This window comes from Pseudorca crassidens, chromosome 5, assembly GCF_039906515.1.
Source record: "Pseudorca crassidens isolate mPseCra1 chromosome 5, mPseCra1.hap1, whole genome shotgun sequence".
Lineage (NCBI taxonomy): Eukaryota > Metazoa > Chordata > Mammalia > Artiodactyla > Delphinidae > Pseudorca > Pseudorca crassidens.
In genome coordinates this window covers 35,148,591-35,166,337 of record NC_090300.1, presented here as the reverse complement: position 1 = coordinate 35,166,337, position 17,747 = coordinate 35,148,591, and the positions used below count along the sequence as shown (strand labels likewise).

General features: G+C 38.3%; 1 protein-coding gene across 5 annotated transcripts in view; it reads left to right on the top strand.

Annotated features, from left to right (window-relative positions):
* Positions 1-17,747, top strand: part of PPP2R3A (protein phosphatase 2 regulatory subunit B''alpha) — a 222,791-nt gene that overhangs the window by 21,627 nt on the left and 183,417 nt on the right. For 2 of the 5 annotated variants that reach the window (XM_067737736.1, XM_067737737.1), the window contains exon 2: positions 9,768-9,922. The exons of the other annotated variants lie outside the window; for them this stretch is intronic. The gene's annotated coding sequence lies outside the window, so the exon portion shown is untranslated. The remainder of the gene's footprint in view (positions 1-9,767; positions 9,923-17,747) is intronic. 5 annotated transcript variants of the gene reach the window in all.

Below are 17,747 nucleotides of genomic sequence, written 5' to 3'. Positions count from 1 at the left end.
GTACACAAATAATCAATCCTCCTTTGGTAGGCAGTCTTTCTCAGTGTGTATTGGAAGGGAGTCATGCAGTTCTAGTGGATCGTCTTCTGTATGTTGCCTCTCAGTGCTAGGGCATTTGTGATAGGGGCCAGGGATACTGGTCTTAGGTACAAGGCATGTGCTAAACCTTCTCATTAAGTAAAATGAAGGTTAGGATAAGCAGTTATCAGAAATGTCCAAGAGGGCCTCTTCATCCTAGATGGTGTCAGTCAGTCTGTCCTGAAACTAGTTTTAAAAGGTGACTTTTTTCCTAGTCTAGTCTCATCTAAAGAATCAGAAATGGCAGTATATTAGCAAATTGCTTCCTTCCCTTTTCCCTTTCCTTCCTCATTAAGTTCTTCCTTTATACCAGGCACTGTACTGGTGTTGGGATACAGTGATGAACAAGCAAACAGGATCCTTACCTTTGTGGAGCCTACATTCTATTGCAGGGAAAATACAGTAAATGTGTAAACAATAAATAAAACAATTACAGGTACTGATAAGTGCTGATACAGACAGTAAACTGGGTAATGGGGTAGAGAGTAATGAAACAGGGCCTTGGTCAAGGGAGAAGAGTCTATTGGAGGAACCAAAACAAAGGCCAAGGAAGAGCAGTACAAGATGAGGTGAGGGAAGTGGTAGGCAGATTCTGGAGCTATATTAGGCCATGGTAGAGGAGTTTAGATTTTGTTCAAAATGGAGTAGGTAAGCACTGGAGCATTTTAAATAGGAGAGTGATTCACTCTGGTTTGTTTTCCTCTAGTTGTGCTGTTTGGAAAATGACTGGAGTATGGAGAGGCTAGAGTGGAAGCAGAGAGACCAGTTAAAAGGCCATGATGATAGTGCAGGAGAGAAAGCTGGATAATTTGGGCCAAGACTAGCAGGATTCTAATGAGAAGTGGTCAAAATTGAGAGAGATTTTGGAGATAGGGTTGTTAGCCCTTAGTGAGTTTATATCCTGGGTATGGCCTACAAATATGTCAGATGGCCATTCCACTTTTGGGACCTTACAGACACCTACCAAGGTATCTGTAAAAAGATCTATTGCCCCCATAAGGTACTCTGGTTGTGTATATACCAGGCTATACTGGGTTGTCTGTCTGTACAGTAAGTAATTAATAACAAGTAAACCCTTGCTAGACCTCATCTACAGGAACACAGAGGTCCCTTAGTCCCACATGCAGAATGTCAACTGAATGAAGAACTTTGGGAGTGTCTCAGGGTTCTCATCATATCCCTCAGGGTACTTGAGGCTGAATGACAGGTTGGTGAGGCAGGCTTGGTGGCTGCCCTGACCCTAGACTTGGACCTGTCAGCTCAGTCTGACATACCACATGTATGACCAGCAAATACAAAGCAAGTCATGAACAGCCTCACTTGTTCTATTATAGCAGATAACTCTGTTTATTCTCAGCTCTCCTGCTCTCAAATTTCTGACTCTGTGCTCAACCTCCATACCTGCTTCTAGCCTTTTGGTTCGGATGCCCATCATGTCACCCTTTGAACCTTGTTCTCAGTTCTGCTTTCCTGTCTGATCTCAGCATCCTTTTTTCCAGCTCCCTGCTCTCCCAAACACACCTATTATTATATTGAATGAAAAATTTTCTGCTGAAATTGTGGCCACAGAGCCCCACTAGAGGTGGTGACTCAGACTTGTACCCCAAGGGTTGTTTTATTTAGTTAGGTACTACTCTTGAGCCCACAGGGCCACAACCTTTTGCCTTAAATTGTCTTACAGACAGACAAGTGCTTCCTACGCTCTTCCATTGGGCAAGCTCAGAGATTCACTGGATTGGAGCAAAAGTGAATGAACTAATGATCTTATTTGTGATACAACTTCAGCTAAGATAGGTCAAGGTTGATTAAATAGAAGGGATCAGTTGGCTCAATAAGTAAGATACCAAAGCTGTATCCAGGGCAGAAACAAAGAAATGGGGAAGCAGTGCGTTCTGTTGAGGGACATGTGAAAACCGTGAAGGTTGTCAGCTCAAAATAGTCTGCATTTCCTTCTTGCCTGTAGATATTTCCATTGGGCTTTTGCCCTGTTCCCCTACCCCAGTTGAATTTTGGGGTGCTTCACAGCATCTTGACAGTTCATACATTAAGAAAATAACACTGAATTCCTATCTTATGCTGTGCACTGGCTCCACATTGGGGATATAAGGATGAGTAAATTGCAGTGGCTTTCTGACTCACCTCTGCTTCTGCTTCCCTGATCCATCCCCCTGCCACCTGAAACCCATCATTTCCCTTCCTGAGAAACTGTAGTAGTGCTATAAATGCTTAATAAATACCTCATGAATAAATGGAAATTATTTCTAAGTTCCTTTTGTTCAGAGACTCTTTGCACTAAATCTTTGTATTTATGTTTCCTCCAAATCAAATCTCATGTTTTACACTTACATTAATTTTTTTCTTGCCCTGATGTTTGCAGCTCTTCCATGTTTAGAGTCTTCTGCATTTTTTATGTCCCTCCTGTTGATTTAATCTCATAGGTCACTTGTTCTAAAATAATAAAAGTTAAGCTTTGTGCTTGGTTCTATGGCATGTCTTGTATATAGTTCTATTTCTGGATATGATGCCATTTGTGAATATGCTTTTAATTATTTCTCAGTTTTATTATTGAACAAGCTCATTGTCTTAATTATGCTTACAAAGTTTGGTAATATACTTATAGTCTGACGTTCAAATAAGTAGCATTAACATTATTCATTGGTTTTTAAGGGTCTAAATTTTACTCAACTTATCTGTTATGATTTTATTTTATATGGATATTATATGTGTCACAATTTAATCATTCACTAATAAATTTATTAAGTTTTCAAGGTTTCTGAAACACAAAATTGGGGTTAAAAAAAAACTTGTGTTCTTGCTGTCCAGGTTACTACAAAGAACTTCACTGTTCTATAGATTTATATTCATCCGTCCTTCCTTCCTTCTGTCCTTCCATCCTTCCTTTCTTTTTCTTGTGCCTACTGAGATTTGAGACAATTCCTTCTCTAGATGTTGAGAAATATGGAATTATGGCAGGGACTCAGGTACTGACTATCCCAGCTCCTTTGGCTTTAATATGGACAGAGGGGCTTCCATTTTACAGAAAATTGTGCTCAAATCAGTTTTTCCACTTTCTAAGTATGTAATATGAGCAAGTTTTTTCTTTCAACTTCCCTTAGCCTCAGTTTCCTCATCTGTGAAATGGAGATAACACTGTGCTCAATGCTGGCATAAAAATTAAATTAGATAATGCGTTTAAATGCTCAGCACAATACCTAGCATATCAATACTTTTAAAATGATGGTGTAGTAATGCTAATCTTCCCTCTGCAAGCCCAGTACAAGAAGGATCAGTCAGCATAGCAGCATGCCTCTGCCTCTCCCGCAGTCCTTCACACACACCTCTCCCCTGCATCTAAGGAATACAAGCACAAGATAAGAGTCCTCAAAGAGGAAACATGTCTAGTTCTCCTCCTTGCGCTCTCATTATCTGCTGATGATGCTGGCATGAATTCCTGCAGAGAATGGTCTTATGCCGTATGTATGACCATTTTCTTGACTCTGCCAGTGGAGGCCTAGGGAGGGTATTCTTACTCTGACTCACCAATAAACTTTTGGTAAGTGATAGGCCTTGAGATGTGTGGTTATTAAAATATACTTTTAAATGTTCTAAAGGTGTAGGGTAGGATCATGGGAGAAAGTGGCTGAGACAGGGTAGTAAACAAGATCAACATATTTAACACTGTGGAGAAAAGGTCAAGAACCTAAGAGGCCAGGACATCAGACGGACTATCTATTTGAATGTCAAAATCAATAAGAATTACGCTAGAAATAGTGTTGGAGTGACAGTGAACCAAAAGGTAAAATCAAGGAATGAAAGGGAGTGACCTTGGGGAGCCTTCAATCCTGCAATAAGGAAGGGTGGTGGGTGGTAAAGTCTAATGTTATGTGACTCAGAGCAGGGGATTTGGGTAGAGGGCAGGTGGAGAATGGTGTGAAAGTAGCAATGAGGAACCAGAATGACACCAACCAGGCCTCATGTTTGAAGGGTGTGGAAGAGAAAAAGAGTTGTCATCTAAGAGAGCTACAGGGAAATCAGCATCCTCAGGGGAAAGTACAGTTTCAATTTAAATAAGAAGGTAAAGGAAGTTGAAGAAAGCTTCAGAGAAGAGATCCAGGATCTGGGGATTTTGCTGTTGTCTACCCATGAGTCCACAGGGCTCAGTGGAAGGGTTAGGATTTCTGGAGATGGTATAGAGGCTTGGAGTTCCCCCTCCTCCTCCTCTTCATCATCATCATCATCATCTTCATCTCTCCCTTGAATACATCCTCAGTTCTTTTGCCTCTTTCTCACTTCAGCAGCCTTGCCTGGCTGAACCACAGCACTGATTAAATCCAATTCTTTGCCTATTCCATGCCTGTAAAATCATGCTGCTGAGCTTGCATTAAATTAATGATCATAACCTTAAGTGGGCCCATAATGCTGCCTGGCAATCATACTAGATTTCTCCAGTCATTTTCTGTTTCATTTCCTCCTAGATGATTATTGCATGTCTTCAATCTCCTTACATGTTCACCATCTCCTCCCCAGTCTTCACTTTCAATTGATGACCTTGATTCCTAGTTACAGAAAAGAAATAGAAGAAAAAGAGCTTTCACAGGCTTTCACAACTATACCTACCTACTACTTGTAGTAGTATCCGTATCCTCTGCTTTCTTTCCTCTTACTGTGAAAGAGCTAACCTAATAAGTGCTTCGTAATTCTTTGTCTTATATCAGTTTTACCCTCTCTGAATCATTGTCTTATACACGAAAATATGCTTGTATTTTCCCCCATATTAAAAATAATCCTCCTTGACTCCACTTTCCCCTCTTACTATTGCCTTGTTTCAGTTAAACTTCACAGCAAAACTTCTTGGAAGAGTTGTCTGTAGTCTGTTGCTAGTTTTTGTCTTCCCATTCTCTTTTTGTACTCAAGCCAGTCATATTTCTGGTCCCAAAATTCCATCAAAACATTTCTCTACAGTTATCTGACTTAACATTCAGGAGCAGAGTTAACCACTGTCTCCTCCTTGTAATACCTTCTTCACTTTATTTTAAAATACTTGTCAAGAACTATGCAGATCTAAGATTTTACCCTATTTGTAAGCTAACAAGTTAGCTTGCCAGTTTCATGAATAGTGGTAGAAGACACAAGACTTCTACATCAGAGATGAAAGACAGTTTATTACTTACAGCAATAGCAGTAGCCAGAGTAGGAGTCTTTTTGTACTGGTTCCCTTAGCACTAGTTACTCTGAGACAATGTGAAGGGGGCCAGACTACACCTTTCCACATAGTGAGTTGAGTTATTAGAAACGAAACCTGATCTTAGAGAACCCAAATATTTTATAATGGTCAATAAGCATGCCTTCTCTTTGCTCCAGAGGGAGATAGTACCAAGTTTTCCAAGGCTGTTTGCTATACAGACATTCTTGAAAAAGATCATATGGAACTATCATATCATATAAAATATTATATCACTGACTATCAAGACAGGCAGTGCCTTGCTTGCAATGTGTACAGAAACACGAGAGACCCATGGAGAACTGTCTCACAATTCCTCCCTCTCTGACCACTTCTTTTCTCTCTCCTCTCCTTCACTTCCCCAGACTCTAGGTCTGGGCTGTCTAGCACTATAGCCACTAGCTCATGTAGCTATTTAAATTAAGTTTTCAGTTATTCAGTTGCATTAGCCATATTACAGGTGCTCAATAGCCACATGAATGGCACAGATATATAAATATTTCATCATCTTAGAAAGTTCTATTAGACAGCACTACTCTGCATGTTTGAGTGCTCCTAAGCTCAGCCTTTGGATGTTTCTTTCTGTATTCTATTCCTATATAGAAATAGAGATTTCTATAGAATCTTGTAGAATAAGATTTATTATGGAATAAATATTTATATATATTTCTTTCCTTTCTATATTCCCTCCCTTGGTGATCTGATCTAGTCTCAAGGCTTTAAATATAACTCTCAAATTTGTATAATCCTAAATTTCTCCCCAGAAGTCCAGATTTAATTCTTTAATAGCATTCTGCACACCTTTACCTGACTGCCTAGTAGGCACCTCAAAAGTAACGGCCAAAACTGAACTACTGACCTTCTTGCCACAGCTGCTCCCTCTCCCACCAACAAATCTGTTCCTCCTGCAGTCTTCCCAGTATGAATTAAGTCAGTTCTCTTCTTCCAGTTGTTCAAGCAAACAAACAACAGTTTTAAAAAAATCAACCCTTAGATTCATCCTTGACCTCCCTCTTTTCCACAAAACCGACACATCTGTCCCACTGGCTCTTGTTTCAAAATATATCCAGAATCTGACTTTTCACCCTTCCCCTGCTACCACCTGGTCCAAGCCAACATCATCTTTTACCTGGATTATTCGAGGCAAATTTGGCCCCCTTTTTGGTCTCCCTGCTTCTACTCTTGTCCCCTGTGGTCCATTCTCATAAGAGCAACTAGAATGGTCTTGTTTAAAAAGTAAGTCAGATCATGTATTTCTCTGCTCAGAATTCTTTAGTAGCTTCCTGTCTCACTCAATAAAAGTCAAAGTCTAGTCACACTGGCATTCTCACTCTTGCTAAAATATTCAAGACATGCTCCCACCTCAGAGCCTTTATAGTTGGTGTTCTTTCCACCACTTCCCCCCCCCAACGCAGCTCCACACATGTGCTTTTTCCCTCATGATACTGACTTATTGAAGAGACCAGGCCAGTTGTCTTATAGTGAGCCATATAATGAATTTCTCTGTTTACTTATGGTGGTGTGTAGCTTATTTCTCTATTGGCCTGTATTTCCTATAATTGGACATTAAATCTGAAAGTTTGATTAAAGCTAAATATTCTTGGCAAGAAAAATCCATACATGATATTCAGTCTTCATATTACATCGAATTGGAAGGTACATATCTGATTATCCCACCATTAGTGATTCTAAGTTTAACCAAGGTGTTAAGGTGGTAACTTTCAGATCCGTCCATTATAAATTTATATTTTTACCTTTGTGATTAACAGTCTGAAGGGTGAATGTTATTTTTTTAATCATGTGATTTTTAATAATGTTTTTTAGCTATATAAGTTTGTTTTTTCAAATAAAATATTTTTTAGAGATCCATCCAATATATAAAACAGATAACAGCAGAACTATTCTAGTTGCAGTGGGAAATGGCTAGTATTGGCAGCTTCCAAGGGAACTGTGACGAGTGCAGTTTGTAATTCACAGAGCCCAGCCAAGTGCTGGAGGAAACAGAGGCCCAAAGAGGATCCATGAAGTCTTAAGGCGGCCTAGCATCTCATGAGAAAGGCTCAGTGCGCTTTGTGTTAGAGCACAGTGTGGGGAGCTCTCACTTCCTGGGAAAGCCGTGGTTATGGATGATCACTAGAATGGCACTTGGTTTTTCCCTGGCAGTCCACCCACTGTTTTTAGTTGTCTGAGTGCTGTCTTTGACATTCTATCTGTTCTGCAGATGTGAAATTTGAAATTACTTCATTTTTAGCGTGTGTTGGGCTGCAGACTCTTTTTGTTTCCCTTTTGGAAATTCTTCATCCACAAAGAATTCCAGAATCAGACATTATTCATCTTATGTCTGGAACACTAAAATCTCATGAGCTTCCATATGTCTTACCTCTTTCCACCTTTAGAATATTGAAAATGCTGCCACAACTGAAGTCAGTTTTATCATTTCCTTGCTGCTTGCTTCCTTTCTGCACCTAATTTATCGTACAGCCTTAATGTGCCTTTGTAAAGAATTGAACAAGTAAATTTGGTATATCCACAGAATGTATCTAAGATGTATGGTATATATTTTTATTTTCATGAAAAGAGGTCTCCCTATATTAAGTGGAAAAAGCAGATAATAAACTATAATTGTCTCACTTTTGTTAAAAAATTAATATTCACAAAAATCCCATGTCTATTTCTGTGAATGTTTATGTGTGTGTTGAAAGTCAAAAAAGGCAAAAATGTTCATATTGATATTATCTCTGGGTGTGATCTTTATTTTCCTCTTTGTATTTCTCTCTTTTTTTTTCCCCAGCAGTCGTGTCTTATTTCTACAGTCATTACTTTTATAAAGATTAAAATTGTTTTTTTAAAAAATAAGCAATAATAACTTTGATCTGTCAAATCCAAGCTACGTTGAAGGCGATTCCAGGCTCATCCTCTGCTTACTCCATCCATGCCATCTGTTGGGATTTTTCCCTGTTCTCTTATTGTCCCATTCAAGCAAGTTTTCCCCTGACCCAAGCTTGTATTTATTTTACTCCAGGTTCCTGGTCCTCTCCTAGAATTGCTCACTTGGCTCTGGAGAGATTCTCTGTTCTCTTGTACCCAAATAAACTTGTCAGAAAAGGAAAGGAGGATGCAAAAATTATGTTCTAAAAGGAACTGTCACTAGAATGTGATCAAGGCCCAGAAGTGCCCCAATATACACCTGTTGAATGAATTGATCTATTCTTTTTTGTCTCATTTATTTTATAAGTTCCTATAATCAGGAGCTTTGCTTGTTTTCTATAATGCCCTAAACATTTTGGGTACTTAATATACATTAATGAATAGTCCTTTCTTTTAAAGACCCATAATTTACCTAATAAAAGTGAATGTAGGTTCTGTTGTCAACTTTGACCAGAATTTGTGCTTGCACAGGGTTACAGAAAAGGACAGGATTTAAAGATAACTTACATTCAGCTCCTACTCATAGATTTGTGATCATGGGTAGTCACATAAGTCTCTGAGCTTCCTTCATTTATAGCCTTACTGATTCTCTTCTGGACTGTTTCTGCAGAGGCCTTCTGCCTGGTCTGCCTGGCTTTGGTCTTGCTTCCCCAACTCTGTCCTCTGCAGTGCTACACAGTGCTACACCCACAGTGTAAATCTGACCTGGTCCCCACCACCCCCGACTGAAATCTCTCAGGGACTCTGATGCTACATTGCCTCCCACCCAACCCCCACCATTTAGCGGTAGCACCTAGAAGCCTCTCTTCAAACTTGCCACTGGAATAACACCAAACTCCCAGTAGCTCCTCACACCTCCCAGGCCTCCTGGGGCTACCTCCTGCCTTGCTCCATTTGTCCACAAGGTATCTTTCTGCAGCCACTGCTTCTGCTTAACTCCAGGCTGGGCTTGGCAGCCCTCCTCTCTGGGGTGCCTTCCTTGATGTAAAAGATACTCTGTTTCTCTGCCCACTCACACTGCAAGCTGTTTGAGGCAAAATTATAGGATCTGTAGTTCCCTTGTCTTGAAGAGTACCTGGCAGCATTCAAATGTTTATTAAACTGTATTGTATATATGTTCTTCTAAACCATCCAAATGATTTTTATTTACAGAATGTGATTTCATTTTTATATAATCTCCTCCAAAATAAGAAAAAGGCTTAGAAAAGGAAAATATATGAATTAAAGTAACTTAAAATACTACCAGCAGTCAGAGATGACTATTTTTTGGAATATATTATAGAGAATTTTTTTAAATTATAAAATGGTCAAAGTTTAACCTCCTGATTTTCCTTTGGAGCCAGTACTCCAAGAAATCAGTAGCTTTGCAAATTACATGCATTAAAAATTAATAGCCAGTTCATTGTGCTTTCCACATCAAAGAATACAAAATAGTTTTCTGGTAAATATATAGCTTTTTTGTAATTCAAAACAAGAAAGAATTTTTTGCTTTTCTCGTGTTCCCTAGACCCCAGAGCCATCTTTTGTCCTATTTTTCCAGAAGAGAAGGCGAATCCCAGTGAGGGAAGTGACTTGACCATCTTACTGAGCTGGTCAGTACAGAAGCAGAAGCTGGGAGGAGGAGCCCCTGACTGCCCACCTGGTGCTTTTCCCCTCAGGCACATTTCCTCTTTCTCCACTGGAGTAAAGATAAAAGTAAGTTTTTAAGCACTTCTAATTCCTGTATGATCAAATTAGACCTGCTGCTGAGATGTTCTTATTTTACTTTTAGTCTCATTAAGACATTAGCCCTAAACCTAGAGCATTAATTGTTCTTTCATGTTCATATGTATAATTTCTTTGAGCACAAGAAAAATATTGCCTTCTAAGAGATTTCTTAATTTGTTTTCTCAACTATTTTTGAAGAGAACACAACAAATAAAATATTCCAGGTCTCCTTTCTTATCCTGCAAATACATATAGTATATGTTTTTGTATTCCTCTAAATTGTACTCTCGGGATCAGTTTCCATACTGAGTCATCCACCACCGAGCACCCGTGTTTTCCAGGCAAACTGTTTTATTATTTCTAAATGACTCATTCCTTCTGAATCATCACACCTATGTATTCTGTTAAATAAAAAGTTTTAGGCACTTTTCTACAATTTTTCTTCTTCCAGACTTCAAAATGTCCATTTAAATGACATGGCTATTCAACCAGTTTTCCCTTGCATCTACGATTTATGTGGATCATTTTCTTCTTGAACCCTTTCATAATTTGAGATAAGCAGAGGAAGTTCTTTACCTCATACCCTCTGCTCCAGATGTTTCCTGAAATAGAACACATAAATAGCAACATAAAAATATGTGTAACATCATTCTCTGTTTTCCATCATCATATTTATGCTGTTTAAGGTTTTATTAACTTCCCAAATTTCTACATGAATTTAGGGAGAAACACCTGTAAAAGAAAAGTATAGCTTTAATGTTTGTTGGTACACAAAATCTTTGGAATTCAGCATGTTGGAAGAATGTAGCACTTTCCTCCCTTGACTTCCATGTCATATTTGGCTGGTTCTCTTCCTGCCCTTTGGAAGTTCATTCTCTATCTTCTTCCTTGAATCATTCTCCTCACCCTATACATACCAGCCTTCCTCAGAGTTTTTTTTGTTTTCTTTTATTTGTCTCATTATTCTCATATTCTTTTTTTTTAATTTTATTGGAGTATAGTCGATTTACAACGTTGTATTAGTTTCAGGTGTACAGCAAAGTGAATCAGTAATACATATACATATATCCACTCTTTTTTTTTTTTTTTTAGATTTTTCTCCCATATAGGCCATTACAGAGTATTGAGTAGAGTGCCTTGTGCTATATAGCAGGTTCTTATTAGTTATCTGTTTTATGTATAGTAGTGTGCATATGTCAGTCCCAATCTCCCAGTTTATCCCTCCCACCCCCCCATCCCCTGGTAACTATAAGTTTGCTTTCTACATCTGTGACTCTACTTCTGTTTTGTAAATTAAGTTCACTTGTACCTTTTTTTTTTAGATTCTACATATAAACGATATCATATAATATTTGTCTTTCTGTGTCTGACTTACTTCACTCAGTATGACAATCTCTAGGTCCATCCATGTTCTGCAAATGGCATTATTTTGTTCTTTTTTTATGGCTGAGTAATATTCCATTGTATATATGTACCACATCTTCTTTATCTGTTCTTCTGTTGATGGACATATAGGTTGCTTCCATGCCCTGGCTATTGAAAATAGTGCTGCAGTGAACACTGTGGTCCATGTATCTTTTTGAATTACGGTTTTCTCAAGGTATATGCCCAGCAGTGGGATGCTGGGTCATATGGTAGTTTTACTTTTAGTTGTTTTTTTTTATGTCTATTCTTATGCTAATACCACATTGTATTGAGTACTGTAGCTTTATAGTAAGTTTTTTTTTTAAACATCTTTATTGGGATATAATTGCTTTACAATGGTGTGTTAGTTTCTGCTTTATTAACAAAGTGAATCAGTTATACATATACATATGTTCCCATATCTCTTCCCTCTTGCGTCTCCCTCCCTCCCACCCTCCCTATCCCACCCCTCCAGGCGGTCACAAAGCACCGAGCTGATCTCCCTGTGCTATGTGGCTGCTTCCCACTAGCTATCTGCCTTATGTTTGGTAGTGTATATATGTCCATGCCTCTCTCTCGCTTTGTCACAGCTTACCCTTTCCCCTCCCCATATTCTCAAGTCCATTCTCCAGTAGGTCTGTGTCTTTATTCCTGTCTTACCCCTAGGGTCTTCATGACATTTTTTTTTATTAAATTCCATATATATGTGTTAGCATACGGTATTTGCCTTTCTCTTTCTGACTTACTTCACTCTGTATGACAGATTCTAGGTCTATCCACCTCATTACAAACAGCTCAATTTCATTTCTTTTTATTGCTAAGTAATATTCCGTTGTATATATGTGCCACATCTTCTTTATCCATTCATCCGATGATGGGCACTTAGGTTGTCTCCATCTCCAGGCTATTGTAAATAGAGCTGCAATGCACATTTTGGTACATGATTCTTTTTGAATTATGGTTTTCTAAGGTTATATGCCCAGTAGTGGGATTGCTGGGTCATATGGTAGTTCTATTTGTAGTTTTTTTTTTTTTTTTTAACGTCTTTATTGGGGTATAATTGCTTTACAATGGTGTGTTAGTTTCTGTTTTATAACAAAGTGAATCAGTCATACATAAACATATGTTCCCATATGTCTTCCCTGTTGTGTCTCCCTCCCTCCCACCCTCCCCATCCCACCCCTCCAGGCTGTCACAAAGCACCGAGCCAATATCCCTGTGCCATGCGGCTGCTTCCCACTAGCTATCTACCTTACTGCATTTGTTAGTGTGTATATGCCCATGACTCTCTCTCGCCCTGTCACAGCTCACCCTTCCCCCTCCCCATAACCTCAAGTCCGTTCTCTAAGAGGTCTGCGTCTTTATTCCTGCTTTACCCCTAGGTTCTTCATGACATTTTTTTCTTAAATTCCATATATATGTGTTAGCATACGGTATTTGTCTTTTTCTTTCTGACTTACTTCACTCTGTATGACAGACTCTAGGTCTATCCACCTCATTACAAATAGCTCAATTTCGTTTCTTTTTATGGCTGAGTAATATTCCATTGTATATATGTGCCACATCTTCTTTATCCATTCATCCGATGATGGGCACTTAGGTTGTTTCCATCTCCGGGCTATTGTAAATAGAGCTGCAATGAACATTTTGGTACATGACTCTTTTTGAATTTCGGTTTTCTCAGGGTATATGCCCAGTAGTGGGATTGCTGGGTCATATGGTAGTTCTATTTGTAGTTTTTTAAGGAACCTCCATACTGTTCTCCATAGTGGCTGAACCAATTCACATTCCCACCAGCAGTGCAAGAGTGTTCCCTTTTCTCCACACCCTCTCCAGCATTTATTGTTTCTAGATTTTTTGATGATGGCCATTCTGACTGGTGTGAGATGATATCTCATTGTAGTTTTGATTTGCATTTCTCTAATGATTAATGATGTTGAGCATTCTTTCATATGTTTGTTGGCAGTCTGTATATCTTCTTTGGACAAATGTCTGTTTAGGTCTTCTGCCCATTTTTGGATTGGGTTGTTTGTTTTTTTGTTACTGAGCTGCATGAGCTGCTTGTAAATTTTGGAAATTAATCCTTTGTCGGTTGCTTCATTTGCAAATATTTTCTCCCATTCTGAGGGTTGTCTTTTGGTCTTGTTTATGGTTTCCTTTGCTGTGCAAAAGCTTTGAAGTTTCATTAAGTCCCATTTGTTTATTTTTGTTTTTATTTCCATTTCTCTAGGAGGTGGGTCAAAAAGGATCTTGCTGTGATTTATGTCATAGAGTGTTCTGCCTATATTTTCCTCTAAGAGTTTGATAGTTTCTGGCCTTACATTTAGGTCTTTAATCCATTTTGAGCTTATTTTTGTGTATGGTGTTAGGGAGTGATCTAATCTCATACTTTTACATGTCCCTGTGCATTTTTCCCAGCACCACTTATTAAAGAGGCTCTCCTTTCTCCACTGTATATTCCTGCCTCCCTTATCAAAGATAAGGTGACCATATGTGCGTGGGTTTATCTCTGGGCTTTCTATCCTGTTCCATTGATCTATCTTTCTGTTTTTGTACCAGTACCATACTGTCTTGATTACTGTAGCTTTGTAGTATAGTCTGAAGGCAGGGAGCCTGATTCCTCCAGCTCTGTTTTTCATTCTCAAGATTGCTTTGGCTATTCGGGGTCTTTTGTGTTTCCATACAAATTGTGAAATTTTTTGTTCTAGTTCTGTGAAAAATGCCAGTGGTAGTTTGATAGGGATTGCATTGAATCTGTAAATTGCTTTGGGTAGTAGATTCATTTTCACAATGTTGATTCTTCCAGTCCAAGAACATGGTATATCTCTCCATCTGTTTGTATCATCTTTAATTTCTTTCATCAGTGTCTTATAGTTTTCTGAGTACAGGTCTTTTGTCTCCTTAGGTAGGTTCATTCCTAGATATTGTATTCTTTTTGTTGCAATGGTAAATGGGAGTGTTTTCTTGATTTCACTTTCAGATTTTTCATCATTAGTGTATAGGAATGCAAGAGATTTCTGTGCATTAGTTTTGTATCCTGCTACTTTACCAAATTCATTGATTAGCTCTAGTAGTTTTCTGGTAGCATCTTTAGGATTCTCTATGTACAGTATCATGTCATCTGCAAACAGTGACAGTTTTACTTCTTCTTTTCTGATTTGGATTCCTTTTATTACTTTTTCTTCTCTGATTGCTGTGGCTAAAACTTCCAAAACTATGTTGAATAAGAGTGGTGAGAGTGGGAAACTTGATCTTGTTCCTGATCTTAGTGTAAATGGTTTCAGTTTTTCACCATTGAGGGTGATGTTGGCTGTGGGTTTGTCATATATGGCCTTTATTATGTTGAGGAAAGTTCCCTCTATGTCTCCTTTCTGTGGGGTTTTTATCATAAATGTGTGTTGAATTTTGTCAAAAGCTTTCTCTGCATTTATTGAGATGATCATATGGTTTTTCTCCTTCAATTTGTTAATATGGTGTATCACGTTGATTGATTTGCATATGTTGAAGAATCCTTGCATGCCTGGAATAAACCCCACTTGATCATAGTGTATGACCCTTTTAATGTGCTCATGGATTCTGTTTGCTAGTATTTTGTTGAGGATTTTTGCATCTATGTTCATCAGTGATACTGGCCTGTAGTTTTCTTTCTTTGTGACATCTTTTTCTGGTTTTGGTATCAGGGTGATGGTGGCCTTGTAGAATGAGTTTGGGAGTGTTCCTCCCTCTGCTATATTTCGGAAGAGTTTGAGAAGGATAGGTGTTAGCTCTTCTCTAAATGTTTGATAGAATTCGCCTGTGAAGCCATCTGGTCCTGGGCTTTTGTTTGAAGATTTTTAATCACAGTTTCAATTTCAGTGCTTGTGATTGGTCTGTTCATATTTTCTATTTCTTCCTGGTTCAGTCTAGGCAGGTTGTGCATTTCTAAGAATTTGTCCATTTCTTCCATGTTGTCCATTTTATTGGCATAGAGCTGCTTGTAGTAATCTCTCATGATCCTTTGTATTTCTGCAGTGTCAGTTGTTACTTCTCCTTTTTCATTTCTAATTCTACTGATTTGAGTCTTCTCTCTATTTTTCTTGGTGAGTCTGGCTAATGGTTTATCAGTGTTTATCTTCTCAAAGAACCAGCTTTTAGTTTTATTGATCTTTGCTATCATTTCCTTCATTTCTTTTTCATTTATTTCTCATCTGATCTTTATGATTTCTTTCCTTCTGCTAACAATGGGGTTTTTTTGTTCTTCTTTCTCTAATTGCTTTAGTTGCAATGTTAGGTTGTTTATTCGAGATGTTTCCTGTTTCTTAAGGTAGGATTGTATTGCTATAAACTTCCCTCTTAGAACTGCTTTTGCTGCATCCCATAGGTTTTGGGTCGTCGTGTCTCCATTGTCATTTGTTTCTAGGTATTTTTTGATTTCCTCTTTGATTTCTTCAGTGATCACTTCATTATTAAGTAGTGTATTGTGTAACCTCCATATGTTTGTGTTTCTTACAGATCTTTTCCTGTAATTGATATCTAGTCTCATAGCATTGTGGTCGGAAAACATACTTGATAAGATTTCAGTTTTCTTAAGTTTACCAAGGCTAGATTTGTGATGCAAGATATCATCTATCCTGGAGAATGTTCCATGAGCACTTGAGAAAAATGTGTATTCTGTTGTTTTTGGATGGAATGTCCTATAAATATCAATTAAGTCCATCTTGTTTAATGGGTCATTTAAAGCTTGTGTTTCCTTATTTATTTTCATTTTGGATGATTTGTCCATTGCTGAAAGTGGGGTGTTAAAGTCCCCTACTATGATTGTATTACTGTCGATTTCCCCTTTTATGGCTGTTAGTATTTGCCTTATGTATTGAGGTGCTCCTATGTTGGGTGCATAAATATTTACAATTGTTATATCTTCTTTTTGGATCGATCCCTTGATCATTATGTACTGTCCTTATTTGTCTGTTATAATAGTCTTTATTTTAAAGTCTATTTTGTCTGATATGAGAATTGCTACTCCAGCTTTCTTCTGATATCCATTTGCATGGACTATCTTTTTACATCCCCTCACTTTCAGTCTGTATGTGTCCCTAGGTCTGAAGTGGGTCTCTTGTAGACAGCATATATACGGGTCTTGCTTTTTTATCCATTCTGCCAGTCTGTGTCTTTTGGTGGGAGCATTTAATCCACTTATATTTAAGGTAATTATCGACATGTATGTTCCTGTTCCCATTTTCTTAATTGTTTTGGGTTTGGTATTGTAGGTCTTCTCCTTCTCTTGTGCTTCTTGCTTAGAGAAGTTCCTTTAGCATTTGTTGTAAAGCTGGTTTGGTGGTGCTGAACTCTCTCAGCTTTTGCTTGTCTGTAAAGGTTTTAATTTCTCCATCAAATCTGAATGAGATCCTTGCTGGGTAGAGTAATCTTGGTTGTAGGTTTTTCTCCTTCATCACTTTAAATATGTCCTGCCAGTCCCTTCTGGCTTGCAGAGTTTCTGCTGAAAGATCAGCTGTAACTTTATGGGGATTCCTTGTGTGTTATTTGTTGTTTTTCCCTTGCTGCTTTTAATATGTTTTCTTTGTATTTAATTTTTAACAGTTTGATGAGTATGTGTCTTGGCGTGTTTCCCCTTGGATTTATCCTGTATGGGACTCTCTGTGCTTCCTGGACTTGATTAACTATTTCCTTTCCCATATTAGGGAAGTTTTCAACTATAATCTCTTCAAATATTTTCTCAGTCCCTTTCTTTTTCTCTTCTTCTTCTGGAACCCCTATAATTCGAATGTTTGTGTGTTTAATGTTGTCCCAGAGGTCTCTGAGACTGTCTTCAGTTCTTTTCATTCTTTTTTCTTTATTCTGCTCTGCAGTAGTTATTTCCACTATTTTATCTTCCAGGTTACTTATCTGTTCTTCTGCCTCAGTTATTCTGCTATTGATCCCTTCTAGAGTATTTTTAATTTCATTTATTGTGTTGTTCATCATTGGCTGTTTCCTCTTTAGTTCTTCTAGGTCCTTGTTAAATGTTTCTTGCATTTTCTTTATTCTATTTCCAAGATTTTGGATCATCTTCACTATCATTATTCTGAATTCTTTTTCAGGTAGACTGCCTATTTCCTCTTCATTTGTTAGGTCTGGTGGGTTTTTACCTTGCTCCTTCATCTGCTGTGTGTTTTTCTGTGTTTTCATTTTGCTTATCTTACTGTGTTTGGGGTCTCCTTTTCGCAGGCTGCAGGTTCGTAGTTCCCGTTGTTTTTGGTGTCTGTCCTCAGTGGCTAAGGTTGGTTCAGTGGGTTGTGTACGTTTCCTGGTGGAGGGGACTGCTGCCTGTGTTCTGGTAGATGAGGCTGGATCTTGTCTTTCTGGTGGGCAGGTCCACGTCTGGTGATGTGTTTTGGGGTGTCTGTGGCCTTGTTATGATTTTAGGCAGCCT